We start from the raw sequence: 18,455 nt of genomic DNA on the forward strand, positions 1-18,455 counted from the left end.
TTTCATTTCTTTAAAATATATTTTCTTTCCATTGACTGTTTTCAGTGATTGCGAGCTTTGTTATGTGACTTCCCTGTAAACCGAACAAGAATAATGCTTTCGATGAAATTCACAATGAAAATTAGGGTTTTCTTTAGGGGGCGCAAATTACCCCGCCTTCACTTATAATATTGGACAGAATAAATTACATATTGGCATAGTCGATAACTTTGGGGGGAGTAAAGCACTTTTGGCCCCTTCAATAATTTTTCAAAGTGTCGAATTTTCGTTTCGCCCCTCCAATAATTTCGACAAATAATATCACTTTGAAATATGTATCCACATTAAACAAAGTATTGTTTCAAATTTCTTAGAAATGTAGCCTTTATATAATATACAAAATTTATTGAGAAGTAGAGCCTTAATCCTGCTTCAAAAGATAATTTACGGTCCTTATCAAGCAGCTCATGCCCAACATTGAGGGCTCTTGACCCTCGATAATTTTGTAAAAGAGGTTTTTTTAAATTCCTGTGGGTCATATACTACCTAGGAGTAGTGTGCTATGCCGTTTTCGTTCGAAACAAAACTCGAAATTTCGCGAAATTCCGTATGTTTTCAATTTTCCGCGGAGATATTTTTACAATTTGGCGAAACGAAACAAAATAAAAATTCCGCCTGTATGAGTTCCGTGGAATTCCGCGGAATTTTGTTTCGAAGCGTGTTTGACGGAATCACCCGGTATTTCGCATACCCTTATGAAATACATCTTACTAGAAGTATCTACAGCGATAACTTGTTGAAATTATAAAACATTTGATGCTCTAACGTTAAAATGAAAAATGTTAAAAAAATTACTATGAGTAATGAAAAATCCCATTATAAAACAGAATTCACATGATTTTGACTACATAAGCTAGGTTTTTTAAGGTGAAGATGAATCGAAGCCAAAACTCAAACTTTCAAGAGCACAAATCTGGGGAATTCTTCTTGGAAACATTTTCTACGGGAACTTTTTCTACGGGAGGGGCATATTGCCCGGTTTGTTTTGAAACGTCAAGATTTAGACCGTTTACAGAAAACGTCTTGTACTCTTTTTAGAAGTTACCTGGCAAGAGAAAGTTGCATTCAGACCATGACCAACTAAGTAAACAACACTTTGACACCAACAACTATAGAAGTAATGCATTTGCCACTGCGATATAGCAGTTTTTCGTTAGGGGAGGGGGGCGTATTAAACCTGTTTACCCTATGCACGGTGAATGGAGGCCGCATGGTGACTTAACGGTACAAAATTTTAAAAATTTAAATTAATTGAGCCCCGTAAGTCAATAAGCGACACGCGATATATATTTTTTTGCTGCTTGTAGTCAGTTTTTGCCCACTGTGGCTTTGATGTGTCCCGTTCCGGAGAATTGACCCGGGAAATGATACACCCGCGTTTGGGTTTCCATTTCTGGTAAATTTGCTGCACAATTTGCGGTCTGATTAATTTTGTGATAGAGCATTGATTAGATTCGCAAATTTGAAGATCACTTTCACGTAATCAACTGCAACTGGGATGTTTATTTCACATTGAAACGTTATATATGTGTGGTAACATGAAATTCCTCTTCGGGTTCCTATTTCACCAGAGCTGAAAAGCTCTCGTTTCAAACGCTGCAACATTACACAAATTACAAGCTTCTGCCGGGGTGTGTGTGTGTGTGTGTGTAAGCGAGCGAGGGTGCAGCTCTTTATTCATATTTTATAATCGGAGCTCTTGGTTCCGGGACTGCGGCAACCGACTAGGAAATACCTCGCTGAAACCCAACCTCTCCATTAAAAGCTGGTTGGTCTCCGAGGGCGGCACCAACTCGGCAGTCGAAAATATGGGGGTCGTTCCATAACAATTGATTATCAACGATTTGAACCAAATTTCGTTCAAATGTTCATTATCTTTAAACATGTAAAAAGCCCAATTTCTATTCCCATTGGGCCACCTCTCCCACCCAAATATACTTAGTATTAATTTTTAAAGTTTATATAAAATTGTCGTAAAATTTGTGAATTTCAATTTAAAAAAAAAAATCGGCTCCATCGTTTTTATCAGATATTTTGCAGTCAGAAACACTTTGCTCTCCAAAGTGTTTGCAGCTTATCTTGAGAAAAAGCGTTTTCAAGTTGAAAAGTCAAAAATGTTCACATAGGCAGTGCTTTCCTTGGTATTATTTTATTGCCACTTGCCATGGAATTACCCATATGCTCTCATAGCTGAACTCCCAGGTCCCTAACGACGGGGAACCCCAAACGACACACCAGAGGATGGTTACTGTTCGCTAGTCACCTTCACCTCTCTCTGGCATACCTCAGGATTGCGGGACGAGCTGTTAGTGAATCGAGGGACTGAACTGCTGCTATTGGACCATACCCGATCCGAAATGTATATCACAAAAATGAGATTTCGCATAATATTCGTCTTAGGACACAGTACAATTGAATCAATATTAAAACAGGATTAGTTATTATTATGAAAACTGAATGCGATATAACTTCCTAGACAATCAGAATGTGCGTACCGTAATCCGGGGTAACATTGATCAGTTTTTAGGATATTTCTTAAATATTTCATTTGAAAATGCAAATGTTGCAAGTTTTATATTTTTAAAACAAGTACTGCCACCAATAGCTCGTGACCATACACTGTATTTTGTTTCTTGAAAGATTTAAATATGTTTATAAAAATGTTTAAAGTGATTTTGATCACTTATGTAAACAACGTTCTGTAATATTGTAAATGTCGTTACTTACTTAAATCATGGCTTCTGAAGCCGAATATGATGGCCAAACTCTTACAAGTAATTTACTTTTAGAGTTATTTGAAAATTAAAAACACCTCAAATCGCGGAATACGCCTAAAGGTAGGCAATTTCCAAAGGAAATTCTCCATTCTTAACAGTAATTCGTTAATGTTGCCTAATTGAACATTCTTTTGAAAGTTTTGACAACGGAATTATTTTTGGCGATGCCATTTTAGCAAGAATCACATTTCCCTTGCTCATATCGCTTACACAACTTATGTGAGACATGAATCTTCGGTAGTGTCATCCTTAACCATTGAAATCGTTGTTTCAAAAAGTTGTTAAATTTACGCATGAAATAAATGCAATTTTCGCAAGCATCCTAATTTTCATTAGCTCAATTATATAAGAAGGAGAAGCGCAATTCATGCTTTGGGAATATTTCATCAATAAATGATGATACGAACTTTTCACGAGATGAGTCATTCCGATCAATGTTACCCCGCTGATCAATGATACCCCGGATTACGGTATAACAAAATCACCTTTAACCTTATGCGATGCTAATATGTACAAAGTTTCACGTATTAGATGTCGCAAAAAAGTATTGTACAAAAATGAAGGTGGCATTTGTGCATATTTTGTATGATGAAAAATTGCATTCAATGCGGGTATTTAGATTTTACTACGAACTAATCTGTACTCTTATGCGACTTCATTTATGATTACAAAGTTGATTTGACAACTGCTACGAATTGATCCGACTTACTTTGTACGAGTATACAGGATGAAACGAATATGTAGTACATATGAACTTATAAAATGACATTTTATACGAGAAAATTCATAAATCAGACGACTTGATCTACCATGTAGTGCGGTTTTGTACAAATAAACTACTTTGTTCGTAAACTGTATTACGACTTCTGGTTGTCCGGGTAACCTTTATTAAAAAAAATCGATTGTTATATCTAATTTTGTCATGATTCAGATAAACCTTCAAGACCTGTTGTAGTTACGATAAAGAATTCGAGATACATTTTTTGTTATTAACACACTCTGTTATAAAATCGTTTTGGAAGCATTCTCTCCGGTTGTTGTACTTGTGATATTCTTTTCTGATCGGGTTTGTCCGCACTAGCTCTCAACCGTCGTCAGCGAGACCGAAGTGCATCTGTTGTTATAAATTCGAAATTGAAACTCGACCAAACCTAGTAGGGTAGTGCTCGAGCAAAATAAGGCGTAATGATGAAGTGGGTGACTTTTGTCACCAGCAACCCGAATTTGACCTTTTGGGTCGGTGAATGTACATTTTGGAGCGCCGTTCTGATGGTAGTTGCAATTTTCCTGATTAATGTGCCATGAGAGTAGGGCCATCGAATCCATTTGAGGCGTGAAATGTTTTCCTTACAAGAGGATTAATATGGTTTTGAACTAATTTCGTTCATTCTGAATTCATTTCGACTTAGTAGAAGTGACTATTACAAATTAATCTGATAGAAACAAAACTTAAGTGTAGCCAAATCTTTTGTTCTTAAAGAAAAACAGTAGAATTGACTGCTTTTAAAGTTTAAACTTATCTTACAATCCATTCATGGTGAGTTTTATACATGTTTTGGAGAAGCTTTTCATAGTCTTCTTGGGAAACCTTATACAGTTTTCTTCAAAAATTTCCCATAGCTCTCTCGGGAAACTTTTTGCAGCTTTTGCCTGCCTTACATTTTGACTGATTATTGGGAAGCTTTTGACAATTTTCTTTCGAAGTTTCAGAGAAACTTTCCATAGCTTTCTGTGTAATACTTTCACAGCTTTATTTTGATGCTTTCTATTGCTTCTTGGGATGTTAGTTACAAATAACATGGAAAGCTTATTACTTTTCTAGATAGACGATCAACTTCGCTCCGTTCGACGTCATTGTCCAGTACTTTCGATAGCGGTCTTGATTTCTCAACTGCGTCTATCTCTGAACCGGTTGACTGATCTTCAATTTCGTTTGGAAATCCCAGGAAATCATTTTCTTCGTCCAATGAAGCTCGCCTGGACTTGTATGCCTTAGCAATCATCACCTTGGCTCGGTTGTTCCAAAAACTTTAGTTGATGTCTGTTAGCTGTCAGTACATGCAAACCCAAAGCAATCATTCGTAAATCGTTGTCTTTTTTTACAATAGCGATCATCGGTGCAGCCCATTCACTAGCTTTTATTGGTGTGATGATGCCTTGTTTTTTTTTCAAACTACCCAGATGGTCTAAAAATTTATCTTTGATTTTGTATGGGACTTGATAAGGTTTGCGAAATATTGGCTGATCCGATGTAAAAACTAAATCAGCTTCGTATCTTGAAATAGGTTTAGACAAATCATTACAAAACACCTCAGAATAATTATCTTTAAGCATACTTATAGCTTCATGTTCTTTGTTGCCACCGATACTGTTGCGGCGTGCAACTGGGACTTTGGCTCGGGTGAGCGGGAACGGAAAGATCTGTTGATCTTTCGTCCACCTGTTGCCGGGAGCAACAGGGCACAGGACCGATAGCTCGACTGGAGGGGGCTCTTGCAACTCTAGCCTTCAAAAAGGCTGCTTGGCTTCCACTGGTGGAGGGAAAGGCGGTTTGGTAACTTTAACTTAAACTTCTATATTATTCCTCTTGATGTTTACAGAATGGTGGTTGAAAGAAAACTGAATAATTTCCTTGCGCATGCAAGCTCCCTTTATAGGTGGCAGGTAGCCAAAAGCGTTGCATGCACAACGTTGTGGAGACGAGGGTGGAAAATTCCACTGCCTGTTATTTACTACATACTGGATGCTGCAATCGGTCTGCTAACTGGTGTCTGTTGTGGTGGTGGTAGGGGAAACTCTTTTGGGTGCTGCTTCACGCTGTACATAGCTGGATGGTTGGTCGACTTGACTGCGTACAGGTACATGTTTGATCATGTCGCTCGAATGGATGGGGTGCAAGGCAAAACTAACGACGTGGTGTGTGTGTGTGTTATTTGGGGTGGTTGTTAGTGGTCGGGATGAGAGGCCGAAATACTCGCGGCGGCTCGAGGTTACATGGGACAGGGGTGGGAAGGACTCACAACTCAAAAACTTCGCGTTGGCGCGAACATACTCCCCGGCCAAAATGGAAAAGGGAAGTTGCATTGATAGTAAGGACGAACATGATCGCAAAAAGGGAACTCAGGAACTCAACTCTAAAGGACTGTCAGGGTGGAAACAATAGATTACTACGTATTAACAAATAAGCTCAAAGGGATGGAAGGAACTACGGACTGATTTGCGGAAGGAACTGCTTGTTTCACAGGAGATGACAAAAATGGAATCATCAACTGGTGACACACTTGAGGCAGAAGAAACTCTTTCCACACTTCTGGAATAGGTCAACTTTGGTGGCTGTATGTCACAAAGGGAAATAATCGAGATAAAAGGAATTCTACTTCAGGCACTGCAAGGAACTTTGAATTTCATTACACAAAGGGCACAGGTGTTACAGAAAACATTGGTGGGCAGTTTATGGTAGACTGCCATACTAACTCAAATGTTGGGATTTACACGGATGTATCAATACTTGTGGACTGTATTTGGATAACTGGATACTATTAGGCATTGTGGGTACATAAGCTTCAATAAAGATTGGCGAACTATCTTGACTCGGTGAAAGGGCTAAACAAACACTGGATAAGGAATCGAGGCAAAATAAGGAGGACACAACTTTCAGATGTAAAATTCATGGTTGGATAAAAGGTTGGTTACGACGCTATCTAACTGTCACGAAATGGAACACTAGTAACTTGAAAGAATCGGCTACACTCTCTTAGTGGGCACGGTATCATACATCATACAACTTGGTAGGGAAGGATTCAACGATAAAAACTCAATGGGAGGAAAATTCACTTGGACTCACGGATCACAATAATCATATCTTGGAATTTGGAATTAATGGGCAAACACTTCACAGGGATTCGTATGTTACTTGTTGCAATACTAGATACTCATATTAGGATAAGGAATCAACATAAAGGAAACAAACTCGGTAAGGCACAAAACTTGAAAGATCGTTTGATGGAATTATCATTTCTTGTAGGACTCGTCAAGTGGACTGTATTGTGGGTGGAAATCTTACATGGATACACATCTTACTCAATGGAACAAAACTTCAAGTTGGCAATGGAAACTCAACAACACTAATGTTTCTATGGGATTCTTCAAAGGTGGACTGGGGAAACCACTTTGAGCCAGGATAGGGAATAGGCACACACCACAAATCGAAAGCTTGCTTACCACTTGATGAACATCTTTGGGTGGATGCGCTCGAGACACGCACTCCGGGATGGCTTCGCTGGCTCGACGTCGCATGGGGGCTTCATCTGGTGGTTTCTCCGGCCTGGACTTGGTAAGGGGTTGCTTGGAATCACCAGTCGGGTTGACCGGCGGCATCATCTTCTTGGTCAATCTCTGGTTTTGGGCTTCGCTTAATACCGGACGTTTTCCGGTGGGCATCGGGGTTGACTCCTTTACCGGATGGATTCCGGCTGTTGTTAGGAATGGCATCGCTATCGGTGGAATCGTGGTTGAACACCGCAACCACTTGGATACCGCATGGCTTCCGGTTGACACTGGACACGGGTGCTTTGCTGGACATATCTCGCTCATCTTCAGGATTGGCTTGCTGATCGGAGGGATGCCGGCTGACATCCGAATCGGCTTGAATCTCGCAGGCATTTCTGTAGACGGCATGGCTAGCTTGGATACCGGAGGGATACCGGTCACACCTGGAGGCTTGGGAGCCGGAGGAGGGATACCGGTCACATCTGGAGGCTTCTCTGGTGCCGGATGGGATCCGACACTAGGCGGGAATTGTTTCAGAACCGAACGAGGTCCGGTCGCACAAGATGGCTGCTCACGAATCAGATGGATGCTGGCCAAACATTGGAACTTCTTGGCCACCAAATGGAACACGCTTGCAGCTGGAAATCTCTGGGACACCGGCTGGTATCCGATTACACTGGACGGCTGCTTCATAACCAGAGGGAATCCGGCCACATCCGGGAACACACGCTGGAAAGGCTTCACTACCGAATTGGATTCGGTCAAGTTGGAGGAATGCTTCAATGCCGGAATGGATCCGGCCACACACGGGAATCGCTGCGGCGTTGGATGGAATCCGGCCAACCGGGATGGAATCGCTGGACGGAATCTGGTTCTACATGGGAATCGCTTTGCAACCGGACACAATCCGATCACACTCGGGAACTTGATGGGAATTGTGCGGAATCCACTCACACAAGGGAACCGCTGGAGCACCGGACGGGAACTGGTTGCGCAATGGAACGATTGGGAACTTGCTACTGGATTCTTGGGCACAAATCCGGTAGAACTTTGGAACGACGTCAGCTTCGGATGGGTTCGAACCAGGTTGAATGGAACTGGAATCGGGTTCGTCGCTTGATGAACTGTCTGCTTGCACGGAGGGTTCAACTCGTCTTCGTAGGCAACGGTTGTCACCTCTTCACACGTCGTTGACATTTTTCCACGGTGGGTGGAAACTTCTTCACGATGGCACTTCTGAGCTATTGGAGCAACAGAAGGCGGGACAATCGGCATTGGTGCCGACTTGCTCTTGATGACCTCGGCGAGATCACCTTCGGAACGGACCAGGGCTGCTCCACACACAGGAATTAACTTCATGGCTGAAGTTTCAGCGCTTGGTGGCTGCAAGGAGTGGATTGGGTTGAGGGCAAACTGGCTCACCTTCAACTCGTTCGCTTGGGCTGGGAACAGCTGCTCTGGGGACAACTCTTTCGGTGGCGACGTGTTTGGCTGCTTCATCACGTCTGCAATCGGAACGGATTGTTCCGTCATTGGGCTCGGTGATCGGCTTCGTATGATCGGGGTGCGCCAGCGTGGCGCAGTGGTCGCAGCGAAATAATTGGATGATAACGCTTTACTGTGCTGGTACCTGTTACCGGTGGTCGGAAAGGATAGCAACAACGTTTCCACCAGTAAGCAGGCATCAAAATGGAGGTCCTCGAAGCGCTCATAATTCTCGTCAAGATCTGCATACCGCTCGGCTGGGAATGCAGACAGCAACTCGCCATACACTCTCTGGTATTCTTGGTACAGAAACTGGAGCTCACTTACATAAAGCTTCACTCGTGCAAAGCTTGGTCGGTTGGTACCATCCCTGTCAACCAACTGTTCCTGGAGCCGCTTCACTTTTGCCTCGACGAGGCTACGTTGGGCGAACAGCCTTTTCACTTCGGCCATTCTGGAACCACTTCACACGCGCGCGACTTACTTTCGGGGTGGAAATGATTCGGACTTCGGGACTTTTTCACTGTCTCTGTTCACTTCACTTGGGGAATTTCGTCTTTTCTCCGCCAATGGAAACCAGGAATATTCTTTTCGCTCTTATGTCGAGCTACCGGGCAGGAACAACAGCAATCCTTTGGTAGGAAAGCTGATTGCTATCGGCGATAGCAATTGGAATGGATTTGTCTCAATCTGTTGATTGACGACTGACTCTGCTGCTGTTGCAGCCTTCAAGGAACTGGCTCCTCTATCCGGCTCGATTGGACCATATGTTGCGGCGTGCAACTGGGACTTTGGCTCGGGTGAGCGGGAACGGAAAGATCTGTTGATCTTTCGTCCACCTGTTGCCGGGAGCAACAGGGCACAGGGCCGATAGCTCGACTGGAGGGGGCTCTTGCAACTCTAGCCTTCAAAAAGGCTGCTTGGCTTCCACTGGTGGAGGGAAAGGCGGTTTGGTAACTTTAACTTAGGGCGATGACATATTGAAAGAGAAGAGAAGTGAAGTGAAGTGTTGGCGAAAAGAGAAGAGAAGAGGTAAAAATGGTATGGCATATTGGGAGAGGTTTCGAAAGAGTTTCAATGCGCTCCGTGTTTTCATTGATTTTGTGCTTCGGCAGCAGCATGCTGCCTGCGACCAGAGAGAGAGCGCGCACGGCTGCTTTATTCGGTTTCTTCTCCTTTCCTATGTCCCATTCGCATCAACAGAGGCCTGTAAAGGCGACTCTGTAGAATGTAGCAAGTTTGTTAAAATCATTTCTCATCAAGCAGGATGGCGATGGCGTGCGAAGAAAACCATTTAAATCACTAAGCATGTTTATTTTTCGTCATCATCCGCACTCAAGTCCGCTAGAAATTACAATGTAGGGCCGATACAACTTGGATGAAACAAGCAGAAATAGCAATCATAGGCTATCATTCAGAGTATATACCATGACCCCACAGTTATGGATCAAATAGTGTGGAGTCCAACCTATAAAATTAAAACTACATGGTAAACGTAATTTAAAAGCACGAATTGAATCGGTTCAAATTGGATCTTCATATAGTAAACTGTTTTGAATGTAATATTTACATAGGATTGCATAAAAATTAAAAATTGTATCGGTTTCTGAAAACCATATTATGGATCAATTTTCATATTATGGATCAAATTGTGACATATTACGGATCAGTGCGCAAAATCAAGAGATTTTCCACTCAATGCATCTGTTTTGCTTGATTTGGCGAAAGTTAACAATGTGTCACATATAACTGCAAAAAAATAGCAGTATTAGTGCTGGAAACAAGGGTAAAATGCCCTTTTTTGTGATACTGCATTGTAGTAACTGAGCCATGAACTGTTTTCGCTCCATACCAAGTTTTCCACCCATTTTTGTCTGCTAAAAAACGAAATTGACAAACCTTGATGTTTTATTAGTTTTATCCTTAGTGCTTTTGTCTAAAAATGTCGAATCCAATGCTTAAAATGGCAGAAATCTACATTCTTTGGATGTGATCCATAACCGTGGTAAACAATCATTTCCTGGTCCATATTATGGATCACTAGTTAGAAGTGCTAATATTTGGTATTTAGAATCAACAATCAAGAAAAATGTTTTCCAATAATGAATTCATACTGAATCGAAGCGAACAAGCATGTTTTATGCTATAACATTTGAATTTTACCACCTGTGGGAGCTTATGAATGCTGACGGCACTTCTTACAGAAAACGACCATATAATGATAGCTGTGTGGTACCAACTAAACATTTGTCAAATACACCGTTATTTAGCGGTTGAATGTTGTGCTTAACATTAAAAATGGTAGTAGCAAATAGTATAAGATGGGAAAAATATGTTTTACGTCAACGTTTATGTTTTAGGCAAGTTATTCGATGTTGAACGCCAAAGTGATCCGTCACTGTGGGTGATTCGTAACTGTGTGGGCATTGTACAACATAAAAATTAGAAAAAATATAACAGAATAAATAAGTTGTTGTTAATCTGATTGAATACACGATTGACTACATTAATTAAAAAACCAATGAATAGATTTTCGTGACATAGTTTTTAAATATGAATCACTATCACATATTATGAAAACAACTACTAAAACGTTAAATTAATTAATTCAAGAGAACAAAAATAAATCAAAACATATATGGTACTGGTTGTGTATAATGATGATAGCTATCAAGCCGACTGGTATATATATGGAACATAAATTGACTCTAATCTGTTTACATTTCTTTCGAACAAAACTTGATATAAACAATACTCTTGAAACTTTAACGAATTCCATTGTTGAAGCCAGGAGCATTGCAGTTTCAAAATGTGAAGTAAAATTTGAATACGTGATTATAGACTATGATCAAAGACAAATTAAAGACCTCCATGTCCCTTGCAGTCGCCCAAAATTTTATGGCTCATAAGGTAATCTAGAATGCCGTGAAAAGTGTACTGCGATTTATCAAACTTGGGTACCTTTTGCACTAGCGAGGGATCAAATGCAGTACTAGAAGTGGTACCCAATCTGAGCCCGAGTGGGACGGACCTGCTATGATGATAAACCGTCTTAAAAAAACGTGAGGAGAAGGCAATTTCAACGCACTCGCGATACTGCTATGAAAATTATATGGCTGGATTTGCAGGAAGAAATCAAGAAAGATTTGGAAGAAATGAGTACTATTATTTAAAAATTCAAAAATATGAAAGCTCCTGGCGATGATGGAATTTTCTACATCCTCATCAAGAAAATTCCCGAAAGTAGCTTATCATTCTTAGTTGATATTTTTAACAAATGTTTTCAATTAGTATATTTTCCTGACAAATGAAAAAATGCTAGGGTTGTACCAATTTAAAAACAAGACACAAATCCTGCAGAAGCTTCTAGCTATCGTCCAATCAGTTTGCTTTCCTTCATCAGTAAACATTTTGAAAAAGTCATGAACAGAATGATGGCCCACATCAACGAACATTCATTTTTTGCCAATGAACAGTTTGGATTCCACCATGGACATTCGACTACTCATCAACTTTTACGTGTAACAAATTTGATTCATTCCAACAAATCTGAAGGCTATTCTACTGGTCTTGCTTATCTAGATATAGAAAAAGCATTCGACAGTGTTTGGTACTGAAGGCTTGATTGTAAAATTAAAAAAAATAATTTTCCAACATACATTGTTAGAATAATTCAAAGTTATCTGTCAAACCGTACACTTAAGGTTAATTATCAGAACTCCAGGTCTGAAAGACTTCCTGTAAGAGCTGGTGTTCCCCAAGGCAGCATTTAGGGACCAATATTATACAATATTTTCACATCTGACTTACCTGAGTTAACTCAGGGATGTCAAAAATCTTTGTTTGCGGATGACACAGGCCTCTCCGCCAAAAGACGAAGCCTGCGTGTCATCTGTAGTCGATTGCAAAAAAGTTTGGATATTTTTTTCATACTTGCAAAAATGGAAAATTTCTCCTAATGCTTCCAAAACTCAACTAATAATATTCCCACATAAACCAAAAGCTCTTTATTTGAAACCTTCAAGTAGACATGTTGTCACGATGAGAGGGGTTCCAATAAATTGGTCAGATGAAGGTAAGTATCTAGGGCTCATGCTAGATAAGAATTTAACTTTCAAAAATCACATTGAGGGCATTCAAGTCAAATGTAACAAATATGTAAAATGTCTCTATCCCATTATTAATAGAAAATCAAAACTTTGTCTTAAGAACAAGCTTTTGATATGCAAACAAATTTTCAGGCCAACCATGTTGTATGCTGTACCAATATGGACTAGCTGTTGTAATTGTAACCAGGAAAAAAGCTCTTCAGAGAATTCAAAATAAAATTTTGAAAATGATTCTGAAGCTTCCTTCCTTATACATATAGTACTAATGAGTTACATAAAATATCCAGTGTTGAAATATTGGAAAAAATGTCAAATAAAATAATTAATAATTTCAGGCAAAAAAGTTACAATCTTCTATTGCCACGATTAATGCGTTATATATTAAGGTTAAGTTAAGTTAAGTAAATTGAAAACGTGTTTTTTTTTCTTCTATAAGCAGGTGAAATCAACTCACCTGTAAAAATCTGAACTGCTACGGCAAATGAAATGTAATATGTTGTTAATAAAATGTTATTAAAATCTTAAATTTGTTTTACCGAATTAGGATGATAGTGTTGTCTAATAACACAGAACACACAGAAGAAATGAATGTAATGTTTGAAATGATACTTATAAAGAAATTAAAAAAATGATATCTATCAAGCCTACCGAATATTTTTTCAAAAAAGGTTATAATTTTCGAGAGTTTTGAAATTGAATGCCTTTTTCCACACAAAATTAAATTATTAAACTTCTGCTGTTATGAACGAATAATTTCTTTAAATTCACTTAACACTTCAGTCGTCGCGATGTTGTATTTTGTACAACACTTTTGAAAAAAAAAAACTCGCTTTTCGTCCTCAACAGCAGTGTGGTGGTTTTGACGGTGGTGAACCGCGCAACGACTGGAAGTTCAAACAATACACTAGTTATAGATATAATATCATGTTTGTATCTATGGAATGAAATAGTATGTTAATTGCATACCTTTTCTACGATTACTGTAAATGTTTTATGGGAATCTTTTCTAAGCTTGAATCATCGATATTATAAACAAGATCACGAATGGTTCCAATTGCAGTTAATTTTTAAGTAAATATTGATTTTCTGAACGGTTCTAATCGATCAAATTTGAGAGCAATTTCCCGCTTTATTAAAGTAAAAGCTATGGTTTTAATGATTGATAACAAATCGACCCTCTTATTTATAAGTCAAGGAACATTGTGGTTTTCTTTTTTTTTCCTACGGAATGGCCGAGTGATAATTTTGAGTTGGGGAATTTTATTGTATAAGATCAGTTTAGTGGTACAAAGCACACATTTTTTTTTTCAAATATAAAAAAGAACTTTTTTTTGTGTTTGTTAATTTAGTTTACTCCCAACTGTTTTCATCAGTTCGAAATTCACGCGCAATATTAGTGCTGCCAATAATAGTTCAAATTATCTTCAAGCGTTTTCGCGCGTCAAAGCACCACACGAACTGCTTTCACGCTTGACCACACTTTCCATCCCTCTTCGCATCGCTTCAGTATGCCAGGTAAGCGCGATTTTCATACAACATGCATGGAGAGACCAAGGTATCTATAAGGGAGGTAATGTAATGTGCCAAATTGCTGAATCCGCCATATTGCAAAAGCATTGGACACCTGGCCACTTTGTTTTCATTGAATAAGCCAGCATGCCATGAAATCACACCAACTTTTTTCTCTCTCCAGTTTGTCTTGTTTAGTGCGCGTACCAGGTTATCGACATGGATGGAGACACCATCTTCTATCAGTGATGCATTTGAACGCGTTCAGTTCGCGTTCCAGTTCAATTTTTTGAACGCAGCGATCAAGTAGGCTTGAACATTGAGCAGTTCAAAAATATGAACCCGTGCGAGCCAAAAAATGAACCCAATTGACTTTGCTTGATACACGACAAAAATCAATGTCAAAGTTAAGTTTAGATATTTAAAACAGCAAGGGCAGCATGATTTTTATGTTTATGAAAATTAAAGACGATCAATTCATTTATTTCTCACGTAAGAGCTCCGATCATAATTGTGAACTGAACGGGCCGTTCTTGAGCTGCGGCTGGCTCTTGCTCGGAAGTTCATTGTCTACTGCGTTCTCGTGCAAATTTGGCTCGGGCTCTGTTCACTTTTGGCTCGCGTTCAGTTCAAAATGCATCACTGTCTTCTATGATGACAGAGGCCTCGATCGGCTTGTCAGATGGATCGGGCCCGGGACATCCTGGCTACATCATGAGACGACCTTGAAAAACAACCCTGAAATCGTGCCTCAGGCTTTCTAGTACCATATCGTTATCTCATTAGATTCCGACCCCTTATAGTTTTGGATGAAAACAAAACACAAACACTTTATTTTTTATTAAACTCCTTTTCACTTCCATTTTTTATTCAACGACATCCATCACTGACATAATCTTTTTCTACACTAAAAAAACACATTTCCTGCGTCGTTCGTCCTGCTCTTCTAATGGCTCTTCACCCGTTTATTTTTTTTCTTTCACCTACGAAGCAATAGATGCTGTTCGTTCAGGGTCCATTGATGGTGATTCCCGGAAGCCGATAATAAAAGCCCTACAATGGATAATATAGCAAAAGCAAGAGTATGTAACACAAATCATTTGCAATAAAGTGAATGTTAATCTCAATACCTGAATAGCGTATTTCCCCCGGATAACGAACATCCATGTACGGAATCTTCCAGAGTACTTTAAACAATGTATTAGAACCTGTTCAGCAATGACTGCTATCAATAGGTGTTCATTCGCGGCAAATTAGTATCCCCAATCCAACAACCACACTACGGTGTTTGGTGTTCGCAGCCATTTTCCCTTAATCGGCACAAAACGATGGCATCTGGAATAAAAACGTCTTTCAAGAAACAAAAAAAAATTCATCCCACTTACCTCATACGCAATAATTTTCAAAAACATACAAATCTCTATGCATACGTTGGAAACTCTTGGAGGGCAAAATACACAAACATATCGACCAGCCCACTGACTCGCCAACTGTCACTTTTTAACCCCTCTCAGTTAACCAGTCCCCGCTTCCAGTGACTGCTTAGATTGCTGTACCTGTACTTTTAATTACCTTGGGAGAGACCTTCAACGCGTACGCTCCTCTTTCACATCCTCGCTTTCTGTCTGTACTAAGTAATATAGTTTGAGTTTTTATCAAACATGCCTTGTCGATTTTTTATATACCGCATTGACAAGTGATCCACAAGGAGCAAGTTTGTTTTACGTAAGCCATAGTGTTGCACAAAATATCTAGATATTTCACAAGATTTTATTGAACTGGTGCTTGATATTGAATCGTAATCAAGAACTCTAGGAAGATTTCCTGTTTTTTGAGGCGTTTTACAAACAGTTACTTATTCGATCGAATTGCCCGGAACCCATAATGGCGTTGTTTTGTTTCACATTGGGCTGGATAGATTATTTGGGAGGTGAGGTTGGGACGGAGAATATTGCTTTTACCTTGAATTTCAATTTTCGATGGAAAATCCATCTGATTTTTTTTTTTTTCAAATTTAGATGTCAGTATTATCATTCTGTATTTCTGTTTATTTGCTGTCAAATCATCTAACAGTGAACAATCTGCTCTTCAAATCAGCAAAATGGAGTCACACAAAACCAAGAGTACTCTGAAAATTATACAAGAGTGAATGTTCAAACTGATGAAAGTTTAAATCAAAGCCTGAGCTTACATGATCAACTGATCATATTCTTCGACATCTTATTATCTCGATTTATGAGGAAAGTGTATACAGGAAACAAGACAAATAGAAATAAGGAATAGATGATTGACGAATTATAATTATTCATGATTGTAATAAGATTGTTGAAAAATCTAGATATTTAAAAGAGAGATTAGTGCTGAACAAGCAAAATATTAGTCACCCCTGTTCTTGTTTATATTCAAATGCCATTTCGATCGAAAACAGTTTTTCATTTTCGCCAACAATACCAAGTAGGGATTCTTCCACCACATTTAATGATAAAATATGTTTTGAAGTAGTTATCAACTGGAGAAAGCAATAAAATAATATAGAAAACAAAAATACTGATTACTGTGATGCATCAAAACCCGGACACCTAAGATGATACACATATTCAAATGCTTGCATACGATTGGTTAATCGTTATTTTATTATGTATTATTTTGAGATGATAGCTTTTAGGTTAGAACTTGATAATTTTTAACAAATTTACAATGAATTGAATGAAAATTGAGTTAATTCTGCATCATGTCGTGTCCATAAATCCGGACACATGAATCAAAATCCGGACATCGGTGCATCAAATTCCGGACATTCAAAAAATCGCAGTAGTTCTTTAAAAAAAAATAAAAACCATTAAACATACCTTGATATCACGATACAAAGATTCATGGATTTGTAAAATTAATGTTGTTCCTCTGTTGGATTATACAGAAACATCATAAAACGTAGGTTTTGAAGTCTTCAAAAAATACTTGTGATATGTGCATCGTTCCCTCAATAATTACACATAATTTACAAACATTTTCAGTTAATACTATTTAAAATCACAACGGTTCAACATTCAACGAGTTTTCCAGGTTTTCGAACAATGTTGTATTTCTTTTTGAACTTTGAAAAATTGTATGCTAACACACTGTGTCAGGATTCGAAACCACACATATAAGTATCCGGACAGTCTTCTTCTGGCAAAGAATTACATGCATTTCATAAATTTCTTCGAAACTATTGACTTTACCGAGAACAAAATACAAACAAATCACTACAGAACATGAATCACATATGATAAGCACGTAACAAACGCGTGATGAATCGCCGAAACGCGATGGCGCATTGAGTAGAATTTCTTTGGTTATCGTTAATTTTGAAAGCAAACGCGTCCTAGCGGAACCGACTTTTGTTTTTGTCTTTAATTATGTTTTACAAGGCTAACTTGATGTCAATTCATGTTACAATGGTCTACAATAGTTAACATTAATAGTAGGAATAATATTCTCCCACTAGGAAGGATATTTAACATTGAAATGATTGAATTTCACCAGAGTGTCCGGATATTGGTCCTGTCCGGATTTTGATTTATCACGGTAACAGTTTATCAATAAATCAGTTGTAATTATGATAAGTCACTAAACTTAATTCATTTAATTATAAAATTCCCTATTTGTGGATTTAATTTACTAGCAAACGTTCTGATCCGTGCTCCATTTACGCCAAAAACGAGCGCAGTCATATCATATTTCTCTGGCGTTCACTAGCGTTCTTGCGCGTCGAAGCAGCAAATGATTTCCACAGATCTCTTTGAACCTCTTTGCTTCGCCTTCAGTATACCAGGTAAGCGCGTTTTCCATATAGTTTGCATTGAGAGAGCTTTGACTCTTTTCTCTTCTCTCCTTTTATCCCTTCTCTACTCCTGCAATATGTCATCGCCCTTAAACTTCTATATTATTCCTCTTGATGTTTACAGAATGGTGGTTGAAAGAAAACTGAATAATTTCCTTGCGCATGCAAGCTCCCTTTATAGGTGGCAGGTAGCCAAAAGCGTTGCATGCACAACGTTGTGGAGACGAGGGTGGAAAATTCCACTGCCTGTTATTTACTACATACTGGATGCTGCAATCGGTCTGCTAACTGGTGTCTGTTGTGGTGGTGGTAGGGGAAACTCTTTTGGGTGCTGCTTCACGCTGTACATAGCTGGATGGTTGGTCGACTTGACTGCGTACAGGTACATGTTTGATTATGTCGCTCGAATGGATGGGGTGCAAGGCAAAACTAACGACGTGGTGT

At 39.1% G+C, this 18,455-nt stretch overlaps 1 protein-coding gene and 1 long non-coding RNA gene across 6 annotated transcripts in view; one reads left to right on the forward strand and one right to left on the reverse strand.

Annotated features, from left to right (window-relative positions):
• LOC5574988 (glutamate receptor ionotropic, kainate 2) overlaps positions 1–18,455 on the forward strand; it is a 605,301-nt gene that overhangs the window by 352,605 nt on the left and 234,241 nt on the right. The window lies entirely within an intron of this gene.
• Positions 15,157–15,533, reverse strand: LOC110675925. The gene is made up of 2 exons (XR_002499927.1): positions 15,319–15,533; positions 15,157–15,241 (listed from the first exon to the last, which is right to left on the reverse strand). It is a non-coding gene; the product is annotated as an uncharacterized LOC110675925 (long non-coding RNA).

Source organism: Aedes aegypti, chromosome 1 (genome assembly GCF_002204515.2).
Source record: "Aedes aegypti strain LVP_AGWG chromosome 1, AaegL5.0 Primary Assembly, whole genome shotgun sequence".
Classification (NCBI taxonomy): Eukaryota; Metazoa; Arthropoda; class Insecta; order Diptera; family Culicidae; genus Aedes; species Aedes aegypti.